This window comes from Oncorhynchus tshawytscha, linkage group LG03, assembly GCF_018296145.1.
Source record: "Oncorhynchus tshawytscha isolate Ot180627B linkage group LG03, Otsh_v2.0, whole genome shotgun sequence".
Taxonomy (NCBI): Eukaryota; Metazoa; Chordata; class Actinopteri; order Salmoniformes; family Salmonidae; genus Oncorhynchus; species Oncorhynchus tshawytscha.
The window spans coordinates 27,431,435-27,446,463 of record NC_056431.1 but is presented as its reverse complement, the minus strand read 5'-3'; the positions used below and the strand labels follow the sequence as shown (position 1 = coordinate 27,446,463).

The window sequence follows — 15,029 nt, the reverse complement described above, 5'->3', positions numbered from 1 at the left end:
AAATGCATGTCAAATGTCTCTCTCCCAAACATGTCTCAACACATCATAGGCTGAGGCACTTCTGTTCAATAAAATAGAATCTATGTTTGAGATTCAAACTCACGGAACAGTAGTATTTGTAAATAGTTTTTCAACTTCAGTCATTTGAAGACATAGTTTATCAACTTTCTTCTGACCCTCTATGAAGTGTCTAAGTTGTAGGTACTTAAAAAAAAAATCTTTGTTGGGTAAATCAAACTCCGTTTTTATCTGTTGAAACGATTGAGTGTCCTGAGTAAATAAAGGCGTTAAGGTCAGCAATACCCTTCGTCTTCCAGTCCAGAAGTCCAATGCTCCTTATTTTGGGGGGAAAATGTGGATTAAGGGCAATCCGTGACCAGAGTGATATATGGTCTGGAATCTGCAAATACCTCCTTGTATCTTTCCAAGCTAAGAGTGTATTATGTGTGTATTATGAGTGTATGAGTGTATTATGTTGTGCAAAATTGTCAGATAAGGCCAGGATCTTTTCAAGGCTAGTAATAAATGGTAAGGAAGCCAATGCGCTTGGATGACATGCTACTGATTCCATCTCAACCGAAAGTGAGTGGCGTCTGTCGAGGCACCAACTAATCATGTGCTTGATCTGAGCAGACCAGTATTATAATTGCAGATTTGTCAAAGAGACTCCTAAATCCTTAGGCCTAATTTATTTGGTAAATTTGGTTCCAGGTTTCTTATTGTTCCAGATACACAGTGCCAGTCAAAAGTGTGGACACACCTACTCATTCAAGGGTTTTTCTTGATTTTCACTATTTTCTACATTGTAGAATAATATGCAGACAGTTCAAATCACATATGTTTATTTACAAGAGGTCAGTCAGTAATCCAGGGCAGTGTCAGTAAGGTACAGAACGGCAGGCAGACTCAGGGTCAGGGCAGGCAGATGTCAGTAATCCAGGGCAGTGTCAGTAAGGTACAGAATGGCAGGCAGGCTCAGAGTCAGGGCAGGCAGAGGTCAGTAATCCAGGGCAGTGTCAGTAAGGTACAGAACGGCAGGCAGGCTCAGGGCAGAATGGTCAAAACCAGGAGGACTAGAAAACAGCAACTATAGAAACTCAAAAACGGGAAAACACGCTGGTAGGACTTGACAAGACGAACTGGCAACAGGCAAACAGAAAACGCAGGAGATAATGGGGAGAAATGGGAGACACATGGAGGGGGGTAGAGACAAACACAAGACAGGTGAAACAGATCAGGGTGTGACAAGGCAGTTAACCCACTGTTCCCCGGTAGGCCGTGATTGTAAAAAAATATTTGTTCTTAACTGACTTGCCTAGTTAAATTAAGGTAAACATTTTTTTTCATAGTTTCTCAAACCTCTTTAGGAGTAAAGGGGGGGGGGGCATTTAGTCTATGTCTCTGCTCATCTGATATAAATGGGCAAGATGATCTTATTCAGATATTTAGTCATTTTGTCGTTCGATCTTGTACATTGTATAAGTATGAAGAGATTTATAGAAGCCGCAAAACATATTATAGACAAGCAATGGATCATAAGAAGTGGAGCCATCTGCCATCCTTATAGACTTAATCAATATTTCTGTTATTTGTTAAGTTGGTGTGCAAGTAGACAACTGGGACTGTTACTGAACTCAGTATGTTTGCTTGGTGAAAATGCTTACGTGCTTTGTATGATCTAAATTGAGTTTGGCCTTAGCACAAGTTAGTGAATTCCAGTTCGCCTGGGTTGGTTGTTGTTTATGAAAAAATTCTAAATGCTTTTCTTCAGCCTCCAATTTTTCCCTATTTTCCAACCAATTCTAAGCTTCTTGATCAGAGATGCTTGGGAAATGATATAACCCCTTATGGTTGCTTTCCAATATCTCGTTTTGGGATTTTTTTTGTTGCCAATTTCAATATCTATATGCACTGGGACATGGTCAGAACTTACTATAGAACCAATAGCACATAACTGGACAACATGCATGTAAGTAGAGGGCATAAAAAAATAGTCCAATCTAGAATATGAATAATGGGGTCTTGAGTAAAAGTATAGTCTCTGACATTAGAATTTAGCTCTCTCCATACATCTACTAAACCAGATGAATCACAAACACTTCTGAGAGCATTTGAGGCTCTATGATTTGAGACTGGAACAGTTGATGATTTATCAAATTTACCCAAAGTACAATTAAAATCTCCTGAAATAAACCCAAGTCCCTTGCAGTGTTGATTAAATAACAAAATTATGTCAAACATAAAGTCAGCAAAAAAAGAAGGCCCTTTTTCAGGACCCTGTCTCTCAAAGATAATTCATCAAAATCCAAATAACTTCACAGATCTTCATTGTAAAAGGGTTTAAACACTGTTTCCCATGCTTGTTCAATGAACCATAAACAATTAATGAACATGCACCTGTGGAACGGTCGTTAAGAGTTTACAGACGGTAGGCAATTAACTGACTCTGAAAAATACCAAAAAGAAAGATGCCCAGGGTCCCTGCTCATCTGCGTGAACGTGCCCTTAGGCATGCTGCAAGGAGGCATGAGGACTGCAGATGTGGCCAGGGCAATACATGGCAATGTCCGTACTGTGAGATGCCTAAGACAGCGCTACAGGACAGACAGCTGATCGTCCTCGCAGGTGCAGACCATTTGTAACAACACCTGCACAGGATCAGGTGTATATCCGAACATCACACCTGCGGGACCAGGAACGTACAATCCCTCCATCAGTACTCAGACTGTCCTCAATAGTCTGCGAGAGCCTGGACTGAGGGCTTGTAGGCCTGTTGTAAGGCAGGTCTTCACCAGACATCACCGGCAACAACGTTGCCTATGGACACAAACCCACCGTCGCTTGACTAGACAGGACTGGCAAAAAGTGCTCTTGATTGACGAGTCGCGGTTTTGTCCCACCAGGGGTGATGGTTGGATTCACGTTTATCGTCAAAGGAATGAGCATTACACCAAGGCCCGTACTCTGGAGCGGGATCGATTTGGAGGTGGAGGGTCCGTCATGGTCTGGGGCAGTGTGTCACAGCATCATCGGACTGAGCTTGTTGTCATTGCAGGCAATCTCAATGCTGTGCGTTACAGGGAAGACATCCTCCTCCCTCATGTGGTACCCTTCCTGCAGGCTCATCCTGACATGACCCTCCAGCATGACAATGCCACCAGCCATTCTGCTCGTTCTGTGCGTGATTTGCTGCCAGACAGGAATGTCAGTGTTCTGCCATGGCCAGCGAAGAGCCCGGATCTCAATCCCATTGAGCACGTCTGGGACCTGTTGGATCGGAGGGTTTGTTCAGGGACACATTATTCTATTTCTGTTAGTCACAACTTGTTCAGTTTATGTCTCAGTTGTTGAATCTTATGTTCATACAAATATTTACACAGTTGACAGTGAGAGGACGTTTCTTTTTTTGCTGAATTTACATTTGGGGGAGTCTGTGTTTCGGGCCATATATGTTTTAGTATAGTAATATGTTGACCAAGTATATTACCTGTAATCAAAACAAATCGTCCTTCAGGGTCTGTATCTTGGTGCTCAAATATAAATTAGATATTTTTTGTTTGAACTAAAGAAGAAAAGTACACCTGGCCCACCCAGTCCCACTTCAATATGTTCTGTTGAAGATAAATGGGTCTCCTGTAGAATAGCAATTGAAACTCTTTCCTTTTTTAAGAATGTAAGAATTTTCTTCCTCTTGACCACATGCTCACTGCCCTGAACATTCCAGGAGACTGGTTTAAGTGAACTGTTTATGTCTTCAGTAGTATTAAAGAATAACTTATATAGTGCATCACAAAAACAAAACAATTAATAAAACATTTGTGTAACCCTAAACTAAAATTAAACATAAAAATACAATTTAGAAAACCCCGATGCCGAGTCCCCAAATGAAACGACAGACCCCGGAAATGTTGTCACATTGCTACAAAAAAACGACATGTTTCACCCTGTCCTATGTTGAATAAAGGGGAATTAACATCGATCTATGGACATGTGGATGAAAAATGAATAGCCTAGTTGTTTAAATTGTCCTAAGCATTAACGCTATTGTATTCACATGCACGAACACACACACCATATAGTCACATGTAGCCTAGCCTATATATTAAATTTAAAAAAAAATACAAATTGCAAGCCTGAAGTAAATGAACATAGCCTAGTAATTACACCCCTTTGTCTACCTTGAGGCCCAACTATAGTAGCAAATGAACAGTTACATCATAGGGCTTTGGCTTATTCATTCATGAAAAAATGAAAAAGAACCTCAGTTCTATAAATGAAAAGCTTAGTTACATTACACCAGAACGCTTATTAGCTACATACCATGGTAGACTGTTCCATCCCGAGGTAGTCAGCCATCTATATGCGGTGCATGGACTGCCCAAATAGGGAAAATAAATGTTACTCGTGTTCACGTCCATAAACTGACCATGTGTGCACCCTTAATAACATAACTAGCAGCCTTCACAGATCTGGGTTCAGTGCCGCTGTTGAGTGGATATTGTCCCGGGTAGAAGGTGAGCGCAGACGGGGGGTCGTCAAATGTGAGGCTAGCCCCCTGGAAAATAATCCTCAATTTAGCCGAGTGTATCAGGCCAAATCTGACTCCTGCCTTGTGAAGGTGGGCTTTCGCATCTTTGTATCAAATCAAATCAAATTTTATTTGTCACATACACATGATTAGCAGATGTTAATGCGAGTGTAGCGAAATGCTTGTGCTTCTAGTTCCGACAATGCAGTAATAACCGACAAGTAATCTAACTAACAATTCCAAAACTACTGTCTTATACACACAAGTGTAGGGGGATAAAGAATATGTACATAAAGATATATGAATGAGTGATGGTACAGAGCGGCATAGGCAAGATACAGTAGATGGTATTGAGTACAGTATATACATATGAGATGAGTATGTAAACAAAGTGGCATAGTTAAAGTGGCTAGTGATACATGTATTACTTAAAAATGCAGTAGATGATATAGAGTACAGTATATACGTATACATGTGAGATGAATAATGTAGGGTATGTAAACATTATATTAGGTAGCATTGTTTCAAGTGGCTAGTGATATATTTTACATCATTTCCCATCAATTCCCATTATTAAAGTGGCTGGAGTTGAGTCAGTGTGTTGGCAGCAGTCACTCATGTTAGTGGTGGCTGTTTAACAGTCTGATGGCCTTGAGATAGAAGCTGTTTTTCAGTCTCTCGGTCCCAGCTTTGATGCACCTGTACTGACCTCGCCTTCTGGATGATAGCCGGGTGAACAGGCAGTGGCTCGGGTGGTTGTTGTCCTTGATGATCTTTATGGCCTTCCTGTAACATCGGGTGGTGTAGGTGTCCTGGAGGGCAGGTAGTTTGCCCCCAGTGATGCGTTGTGCAGACCTCACTACCCTCTGGAGAGCCTTACGGTTGTGGGCGGAGCAGTTGCCGTACCAGGCGGTGATACAGCCCGACAGGATGCTCACGATTGTGCATCTGTAGAAGTTTGTGAGTGCTTTTGGTGTCAAGCCGAATTTCTTCAACCTCCTGAGGTTGAAGAGGCGCCGCTGCGCCTTCTTCACGATGCTGTCTGTGTGGGTGGACCAATTCAGTTTGTCTGTGATGTGTATGCTGAGGAACTTAAAACTTACTACCCTCTCCACTACTGTTCCATCGATGTGGATAGGGGGGTGTTCCCTCTGCTGTTTCCTGAAGTCCACAATCATCTCCTTAGTTTTGTTGACGTTGAGTATGAGGTTATTTTCCTGACACCACACTCCGAGGGCCCTCACCTCCTCCCTGTAGGCCGTCTCGTCGTTGTTGGTAATCAAGCCTACCACTGTTGTGTCATCCACAAACTTCATGATTGAGTTGGAGGCGTGCGTGGCCACGCAGTCATGGGTGAACAGGGAGTACAGGAGAGGGCTCAGAACGAACCCTTGTGGGGCCCCAGTGTTAAGGATCAGCGGGGTGGAGATGTTGTTGCCTACCCTCACCACCTGGGGGCGGCCCGTAAGGAAGTCCAGTACCCAGTTGCACAGGGCGGGGTCGAGACCCAGGGTGCGCTTGATGACGAGCTTGGAGGGTACTATGGTGTTAAATGCCGAGCTGTAGTCGATGAACAGCATTCTCACATAGGTATTCCTCTTGTCCAGATGGGTTAGGGCAGTGTGCAGTGTGGTTGAGATTGCATCGTCTGTGGACCTATTTGGGTGGTAAGCAAATTGGAGTGGGTCTAGGGTGTCAGGTAGGGTGGAGGTGATATGGTCCTTGACTAGTCTCTCAAAGCACTTCATGATGACGGAAGTGAGTGCTACGGGGCGGTAGTCGTTTAGCTCAGTTACCTTAGCTTTCTTGGGAACAGGAACAATGGTGGCCCTCTTGAAGCATGTGGGAACAGCAGACTGGGATAGGGATTGATTGAATATGTCCGTAAACACACCAGCCAGCTGGTCTGCGCATGCTCTGAGGGCGCGGCTGGGGATGCCGTCTGGGCCTGCAGCCTTGCGAGGGTTAACACGTTTAAATATTTTACTCACCTCGGCTGCAGTGAAGGAGAGGCCGCATGTTTTGGTTGCAGGCCGTGTCAGTGGCACTGTATTGTCCTCAAAGCGGGCAAAAAAGTTATTTAGTCTGCCTGGGAGCAAGACATCCTGGTCCGTGACGGGGCTGGTTTTCTTTTTGTAATGTGTGATTGACTGTAGACCCTGCCACATACCTCTTGTGTCTGAGCCGTAGAATTGAGATTCTACTTTGTCTCTATACTGACGCTTAGCTTGTTTGATTGCCTTGCGGAGGGAATAGCTACACTGTTTGTATTCGGTCATGTTTCCGGTCACCTTGCCCTGATTAAAAGCAGTGGTTCGCGCTTTCAGTTTCACGTGAATGCTGCCATCAATCCACGGTTTCTGGTTTGGGAATGTTTTAATCGTTATGGGAACGACATCTTCAACGCACGTTCTAATGAACTCGCACACCGAATCAGCGTATTCGTCAATGTTGTTGTCTGACGCAATACGAAACATATCCCAGCCCACGTGATGGAAGCAGTCTTGGAGTGTGGAATCAGATTGGTCGGACCAGTGTTGGACAGACCTCAGCGTGGGAGCTTCTTGTTTTAGTTTCTGTCTGTAGGCAGGGATCAACAAAATGGAGTCAAAATGGAGCTTTTCCGAAAGGAGGGTGGGGCAGGGCCTTATATGCGTCGCGGAAGTTAGAATAGCAATGATCCATGGTTTTGCCAGCCCTGGTTGCGCAATCGATATGTTGATACAATTTAGGGAGTCTTGTTTTCAGGTTAACCTTGTTAAAATCCCCAGCTACAATGAATGCAGCCTCAGGATGTATGGATTCCAGTTTGCAAAGAGTCAAATAAAGTTCGTTCAGAGCCATCGATATGTGTCTGCTTGGGGGGGAATATATACGGCTGTGATTATAATCGAAGAGAATTGCCTTGGTAGATAATGCGGTCGACATTTGATTGTGAGGAATTCTAAATCAGGTGAACAGAAGGACTTGAGTTCCTGTATGTTTTTGTGACCACACCACGTCTCGTTAGCCATAAGGCATACGCCCCCTCCCCTCTTCTTACCAGAAAGATGTTTGTTTCTGTCGGCGCGATGCGTGGAAAAACCAGCTTGCTGCACCGACTCCGATAGCGTCTCTCGGTCCCAGCAGTTTGGCGTCTTGCCAGATCTGCGGAGTAATCTGTTGAGATATGGATCCGCTTGCCATTGTAGTTCAGCTGCCCTCTTGCGCGGGAGATCCAAAGATTTGGAGGTAATATAGGCGGACTAGCATTGCTCTGGGAGGGCGACCGGGCTGTGGTTTTTCTGTCAAAAGTCTCTCTGCCGAGGACGCCTTGCAGGAAAGATGCCATGAACTCAGTAAGATTACGCCCTTCCGTCCCTTCTGGGATTCCGACCAAACGTATGTTCTTTCTCTGGGAATGGTTTTCCTGTTCACCCAGACTAACCTTTAGCGTCACGTTCTCGGAGGTAAACTCGTCGTTTTTTGGTCTCCAATTCGGTAAACCGCTAATTGATGTCGGTCAACAACGTTTCCATATCCTTTATTTTTTGGGGTTTGTGTCGCGATAGTTGTATGTCATAATCTCAGCTCATAGACTTGACACAGAGGAACAAAGCTGGGTCATGAAATCAGAGCGTGGTCTAGCCATTTCTGCGCGGATGGTGACAAGCGTCTCCATAACGTCATATTGCTAGTTTTCATCATGTCTTCTTGTTTACCGTTTCGTATCGTTTTCCCGGGTTGCAGACGTATCCAATGATGCCACCCAAATGTTGCTAGAGCCAGTAGGTGTGCAAAGTGTGTTCACGTTTTGATAGGTAAAAGGTTCAAACACAAAAGTTTCAACCCTTCGTGGAGAGGCCTCGGAACGCATCTTCACGTAGCCATGTTGAAACCCCCGAGGAGTTCTTTTCAATCGGAGAAACCAACTGCACGTGTAACTGAGCAGTCCGTTTTTACTATAGCTCTGCTATGCTCGCCTCTTGACAGGTCGTCATTGCAAATAACTGTTGTAATCTGTTGTTAAATAACTTACCTGTATACGAAAGTTTAAATAATTAAATTAAAATAAAAACAGAAGTATAGGATTGAATATTAGTCAGGCCTTGAGTAAAATATGCTTTTCGTTAAGGAATACCAAGGGCCTCTTTATAAAGAGTATGTGAATAAAATCTTGACAGTTGTGTTGTGACACAATTTGAATTCTAAAAGGGAAGGGCTTATAAGGACTGATTGGACTTGGTTAAGGGAGTGGCTTCAGAGAGAAGAGAGTATATGAATCAGTGATGGTTTGTTTGAGTAATTGATTGATTGATTGAGTGAGGGAGGCCAAAGCCAGAAATAAGCTATGCTGAGGCCTACTGTAGGCCAGGAGTCTTCATCTTGTGGCCTGCAGGCCAAATCTGCCCCACAAGTCAATTTAATGTGGCCTGTCAAGGATGTGTATCCACCTGACATTGAGTCAGTGATTCTATCAGGGTCATTTTTCTCTGCATGGAAATGAGAACACATGCTAGGTACAGGCTGTGCCACAACTCTTTATGCCCACCCTATTCCCTATTATAAGCTGCAGGTTCCTACTCATATAGCTGCCTGTTTTCCCCATTGCTTTGGAGATCTCTAGCTCCTTTCAAGTGATGTGATCAAATCTCTCCTTGCCTGGTGGGTCTGTGTCACAGGAACACTTTGGCTATAATAATACGTCTGAAAACAAATGTGTTTGCTCAGACACATGCTGCAAAATCATTATAAGCAGCAGAATTGTCCTAAATTATAAACATGTGCATACAGTACGATCTGTTAAAGTAAACTCTGAAAAAAAAACATAGAACCTAAATCCTGACTGTTTCCAGCTGGAAAGGAGTCGGAGCTGAGTCCAACATATTTTCTGCTAAATTGGAACAGAAAAGTGCCTTCAGCGCATAGGGCTGGTGTTCCCCCCCCACCTTTCAGATTTTCCCCCTAATTTTGAGCGAAGTGTGATTTCCAGAACCGTGACAAATAAAGTCATATGCTTAAAATGTGGGTGGTTTGATGTCCTTTTCCATGTACCGACTTTTAACAAGCTAGAACAATGTGTAGCCGTTCCGGGGGCTGGTTAACGTTGGGTGGATGGTCTGTGAGTTTTACACTGTAGAATTGGCTCTTCAGCCTCTCGCTGCTACAGCGTGTAAGCCTCAAGGGTTACGTGGTTTGAAGAGGGATACAGCGAGCGGTCGCGTCTCCAAGTTCGATACGAGGCCAGCCTGTTGGTGGTTGTGATGGTGTCCCGCACGTCTCTCGCCCAGGGGTAGCACATCCAGACCCACTGAAATGAGAGGGATACGGCTTCTCTCTATTTGACTGAATAACAGTAGGCTTATACCATCATTGCGGGTAAAAAAATAAAAATACAATAATCGCCTAGATGCTATGAAGAAAAGTCCACATATTTAGTTCTGTTGGCGAAATGTTCTTCTCACCACATAAGAAGAGTGAACCTCCTAACCAGGCTGCGGCTTTGTGACATATGAGGCCTGAGGTTTCCCTGCACCGTGTCCTCCCTCGCCGTTTGCATCCAATATGATTGGATCCATACATTAATCTAGAGTAGAACTCTTCCAAAACCCTGGTTAGCTACTAGGGATATAGCTATCCTAGTGTTATTAGACTGACATACCAGGGCCCTCCTGAGTAGCCAAGGAGACATATAAGGATATAACCTGTTGTTTTTGGTGCGTTTGACCCTGAATCCCCTGTACTGTATCATTAGCACAAGTTCCCCAGTCACAACAGTTTGAGTAAGAGTTTTCCTCCTCTACAGATGAACATTAGTCATTAATCAGACCCTGAGTGTGTTTGATGCATAGCAGCTTTAGTTACTCACTTAGGGAAAGCACAATGATGAGAGAGAATGGATCCCTGGCCCCGGCACCCCTCTTCCTCTGCCCTCTCATGACATCCCATCTATCCCTGCCTCACACAACTTCAACAAATGGGATCAACAGTAAATTAGCCTTATTAATGTGGGTGGGATGCTCCCTTTTACATTTCCATCCCGGGCGGTGGATGGATCGAGGGGTGAGTCAGTGTGTGATTCCTACAGGGAACAATCAAAGTTTTCACATAAAAGAAACACCAAAAACGGATCTGCAATTTGCCTTTTTATGGTTCATAAGTTGCAGAAAGTTATAATGAGTCAGTGTGGTTGATGATGTCATGGAGAGCGGTAGGTGCGTGAGAGGCAGGAGGTGGTTGGCTCAGACCAGGCCCAGCTAACTCCCCTGCCTGCATGTGGGGCTTTGGCAACTGCCGGTGATGCCCATTACGCTTGTTTCAGAGTCGTTAAACGTACCTGAGACAGACTGTGTTCCTGCTGGATCTCACAGTGGGCCTAATTGCTCCTGAGCTGCGTTCAAAACAAACCTCCCAGCAACAGCACCGCTGCCCTGCTGAATGAAACCACTACCCTCCAAACATGTTGTCATCATAACTCACATTATGGGCCTGTGTTTTGCATGAATGGAGGACCAAAACTTTGTTCACCTGAATGAACTAGAATGTCTCTCTCCAAACTGGGCAGTGCATCTGGAACTCTGTTGGAGGAACATGGTGCCTCTCAGTTTAAATTAGATTTGATTTCATAGTCTGGAGCCTGAAATCATTGTTGAATGTCGTAGATATTGCTCTCATTCATAGATCAAATTGCACAGTTTGTTCTACCAGAACTGCTTGTTAAATGGAGTCTCATTGAAGCCCAAAGAGCGAGTCAGACGAAGAATGATTATTACTCAACCCAGGCAGTTGAATCGTAGAAACTTATCAGGACTTCCCAGCAACACAAAAACACAACACACATTGGTTCAGTTGAGAAACTCAGTGTAGTAGAATTGAGGCTGCCAATAGAGTGGAGGACTTCAGGTATATGTACAATTGCTCCCTGCATTTCTCACACAGGCACATACAAGGAGAACCCCCAAATCCACCACAGCAAACAGTTAGATGTCTGTGGCAGGGGAGGGGTTTCTCACATTATCTACTGTATGTGGTGCCAGTAGAAGACCAGTATTAACTAGCAGCTATATGTCAGTCCCATTTCACTGTAGAACCGTCACACTCCAAATGATTTGTAATATTTGTCGTCTGCTCGGTTGGCTTGCTGTGCTAAGGAACCATCGTGGTAGTGTCTTCTCCAGCGATGTTCAAAGAGGCCCTGGTTTTTGTAAATGCAATACTTGAGGCACAGAGGGATCGTTAGATAACCATCAGAAGTGGGGACTGCAGAGATGTTTTGTTTTTAAGTCCTATTTATTCTGTGGTTGAAACTGCAAACTATGTTGGTTGATCATGGAGAGGGAGTGGCATTTGTAATGGTGTGTTCACTGCTTACATTCTCTCTCTCTCCACAGTTACAAAAAAACCAGGCTGTTCTATGGCATCCATAATTTCACGATGACCATTTTGGCTAGGCCTGTGTTCTGGTGATGAAAGATGACAATGAAAGAAAAGACCTGAGCTACTTACAGACGCCTTGAAAAAGTCTAGCATGTGAACATGTCAAGATATGGTTTGCAATAGTTGATTGGCTGGTTTCAAATCTTATCTGCTGTTCGGAAAACGATTTATGTACGATGTGCGTTGCAAGTTCACGCAACATACCCTCGCTGTGCGTTTTAAAGCTCACATGGGTGCCAAATTAGGTTACGATGCTGTCATTTTCAGCGAGCCCGGAATTCCTCCAGACCGACGCACTTTGATCTTCTCCTCTCTAGTGTGACTTGAAAACATGGCTATAGATGCTGTTTACACATCAGAGCCCAATGGCTTTCACTGTTTCGGGTTGGAGGCCCTGTAGCATGCGAGCTAAGGGAGTAGAAGCTTCTCTTTTGATATCTATCTGATCGCTTCGCCATGGATCTATCTCCCCATTGGCACGGTGTCTCTCTCTACAATGCACTGGGCTGCCGGTGGTGGATGCCATATTCCTCTAGAAAAACCCCAAATTGTTGATTTTCTAAACTTTGTTTATTGGGATTTTTCAAGGATATTGTTGGTTTTCTGCACGAATATTGTGATAGGTTTGTATCTTGAACATATGTTCCTGCTAAATATCCATGTCTTTATGAAGGCATGAAATTGGAGAGAACTCGCTTGGACACCTTGTCGTCCTTTTTTGAGCTTGTTTCATGTTTGGTTGACATCGACGTGTCTGAGAACTGATGAATGACTGAAAACAGCTGGCAATGTTGATGTTTGAATGCGCTTGACACCGTTCCAGTAGGTCGAGTTGAGTTGGACAGGGCCACTCCAAACAGGCAGACGGACAGACAGACAGACAGACGGACAGACTTAATCATTGCCTCCCCTCTGACATATCTGCGGGCTGTGCTTCGAATGCACTCCAGACTTCGACCTGATCCAAAGAAGTCTCCAAAGAACAGTTACCAACAAAATAAAATCTTGCTCGCCTGCCGAGTGTTTCCTTCCTTCTTTCCATTTCTAACTGTAGGATGTGGGATCGGCATCGGATCCAAACAGTGCATGCATGGTTGTTGTTATCCTTAATCAGCATGTGTTGCAAGATTAGCAACGAGCAAAACAATTTTTTTCCCCAACAGGATCAAAGAGGAAAGGCACGGAGTGTGAGCCCAGAGATGTGATGAAGCGATTCACTGACAACTTTCTCGCTGATTGATTGACCAGTGGGATGAGGCGATCAGGCATAATGAACACACAGTTAAATGGCTGCTAATAGAAGGCGGGAGGCCTTCAACCACTAAAAAGAGGTGAGCCAGAGGCGCCGCTGGTCAGATCAAGTGAGTAACTAACCCGCCCAGATGACGAAAGAAAAGGACATGCTTTGTGATAGTAGTGACCCGCCTTCGGAGCTGTTAGAACCCAGAAGACCTTCTCTCCCAACGGGTGGGAAATGAACTCGCTAACTTCTCACAGTTTCCATCTTCATTCCATGCCCGGTTTCCCCTGCTCTCAACGTTGTGTGTTAGCAATCATGTGTGGATGGGGTTTGGGAAAGGGGAGTACATTTGGCCAATTTACAGTGGATGTCAGGTCAATGTAAACATGCCCAGAGTGTATATTCTACGTTAATGTATGGCTGTGTGAGGCGATGAGGAAGAAAAATACTCCCGTTTATTTTCTCTCCATATAGAGAGATTGACACCATGAAGCCAGATATACAGTGAGCTTCAAAGGTATTGGGACAGTGACACATACAGTTGAAGTCGGACGTTTACATACACCTTAGCCAAATACATTTAAACTCAGTGTTTTCACAATTCCTGACATTTGAATCCTTGTAAAAATTCCTTGTCTTAGGTCAGTTAGGATCACCGCTTTATTTTAAGAATGTGAAATGTCAGAATAATAGTAGAGAGAATGATTTATTTCAGCTTTTATTTCTTTCATCACATTCCCAGTGGGTCAGAGGTTTACATACACTCAATTAGTATTTGGTAGCATTGCCTTTAAATTGCTTAACTTGGGTCAAACATTTTGGGTAGCCTTACACATGCTTCCCTCAATAAGTTGGGCGAATTTTGGCCCATTCCTCCTGACAGAGCTGGTGTAACTGAGTCAGGTTTGTAGGCCTCCTTGCTCGCACACTCTTTTTCAGTTCTGCCCACAAATTTCTATAGGATTGAGGTCAGGGCTTTGTGATGGCCACTCCAATACATTGACTTTGTGGTCCTTAAGCCATTTTGCCACAACCTTCGAAGGATGGTTGGGGTCATTGTCCATTTGGAAGACCCATTTACGATCTTTGTTTTTTATGGCGGTTTTGGAGCAGTGGCTTCTTCCTTGCTGAGCGGCTTTTCGATATAGGACTCGTTTTACTGTGGATACTTTTGTACCTGTTTCCTCCAGCATCTTCACAAGGTCCTTTGCTGTTGTTCTGGGATTGATTTGCACTTTTCACACTAAAGTACATTCATCTCTAGGAGACAGAACGAGTCTCCTTCCTGAGCGTTATGACGGCTGCGTGGTCCCATGGTGTTTATACTTACGTACTATTGTTTGTACAGATGAACGTGGTACCTTCAGGCGTTTGGAAATTGCTCCCAAGGATGAACCAGACTTGTGGAGGTCCACAATGGTTTTTCTGAGGTCTTGGCTGACTTCTTTTGATTTTCCCATGTTGTCAAGCAAAGAGGCACTGAGTTTGAAGGTATCATTGAAATATATCCACAGGTACACCTCCAAGTGAGTCAAATGATGTCAATTAGCCAGAAGCTTCTAAAGCTATGTCATCATTTTCTGGAATTTTCCAAGCTGTTTAAAGGCACAGTCAACTTAGTGTATGTTAACTTCTGAACCACTGGATATGTGATACAGTGAATTATAAGTGAAATAATCTGTCTGTAAACAATTGTTGGAAAAATTTCTTATGTCATGCAAAAAGTAGATGTCCTAACCAACTTGCCAAAACTATAGTTTGTTATCAAGAAATTTGTGGAGTGGTTGAAAAACAAGTTTTAATGACTCCAACCTAAGTGTACGTAAACGTCTAACTTCGACTGTG

General features: G+C 43.9%; 1 protein-coding gene across 2 annotated transcripts in view; it reads left to right on the top strand.

Moving 5' to 3' along the window:
• The window catches only part of LOC112233074 (R-spondin-2-like), a 77,435-nt gene that overhangs the window by 20,245 nt on the left and 42,161 nt on the right, over positions 1-15,029 (top strand). Inside the window, exon 1 of one of the 2 annotated variants that reach the window (XM_042313444.1) lies at positions 11,440-13,275. The exons of the other annotated variant lie outside the window; for it this stretch is intronic. The gene's annotated coding sequence lies outside the window, so the exon portion shown is untranslated. Of the gene's footprint in view, positions 1-11,439; positions 13,276-15,029 lie in introns of those variants that run through there. 2 annotated transcript variants of the gene reach the window in all.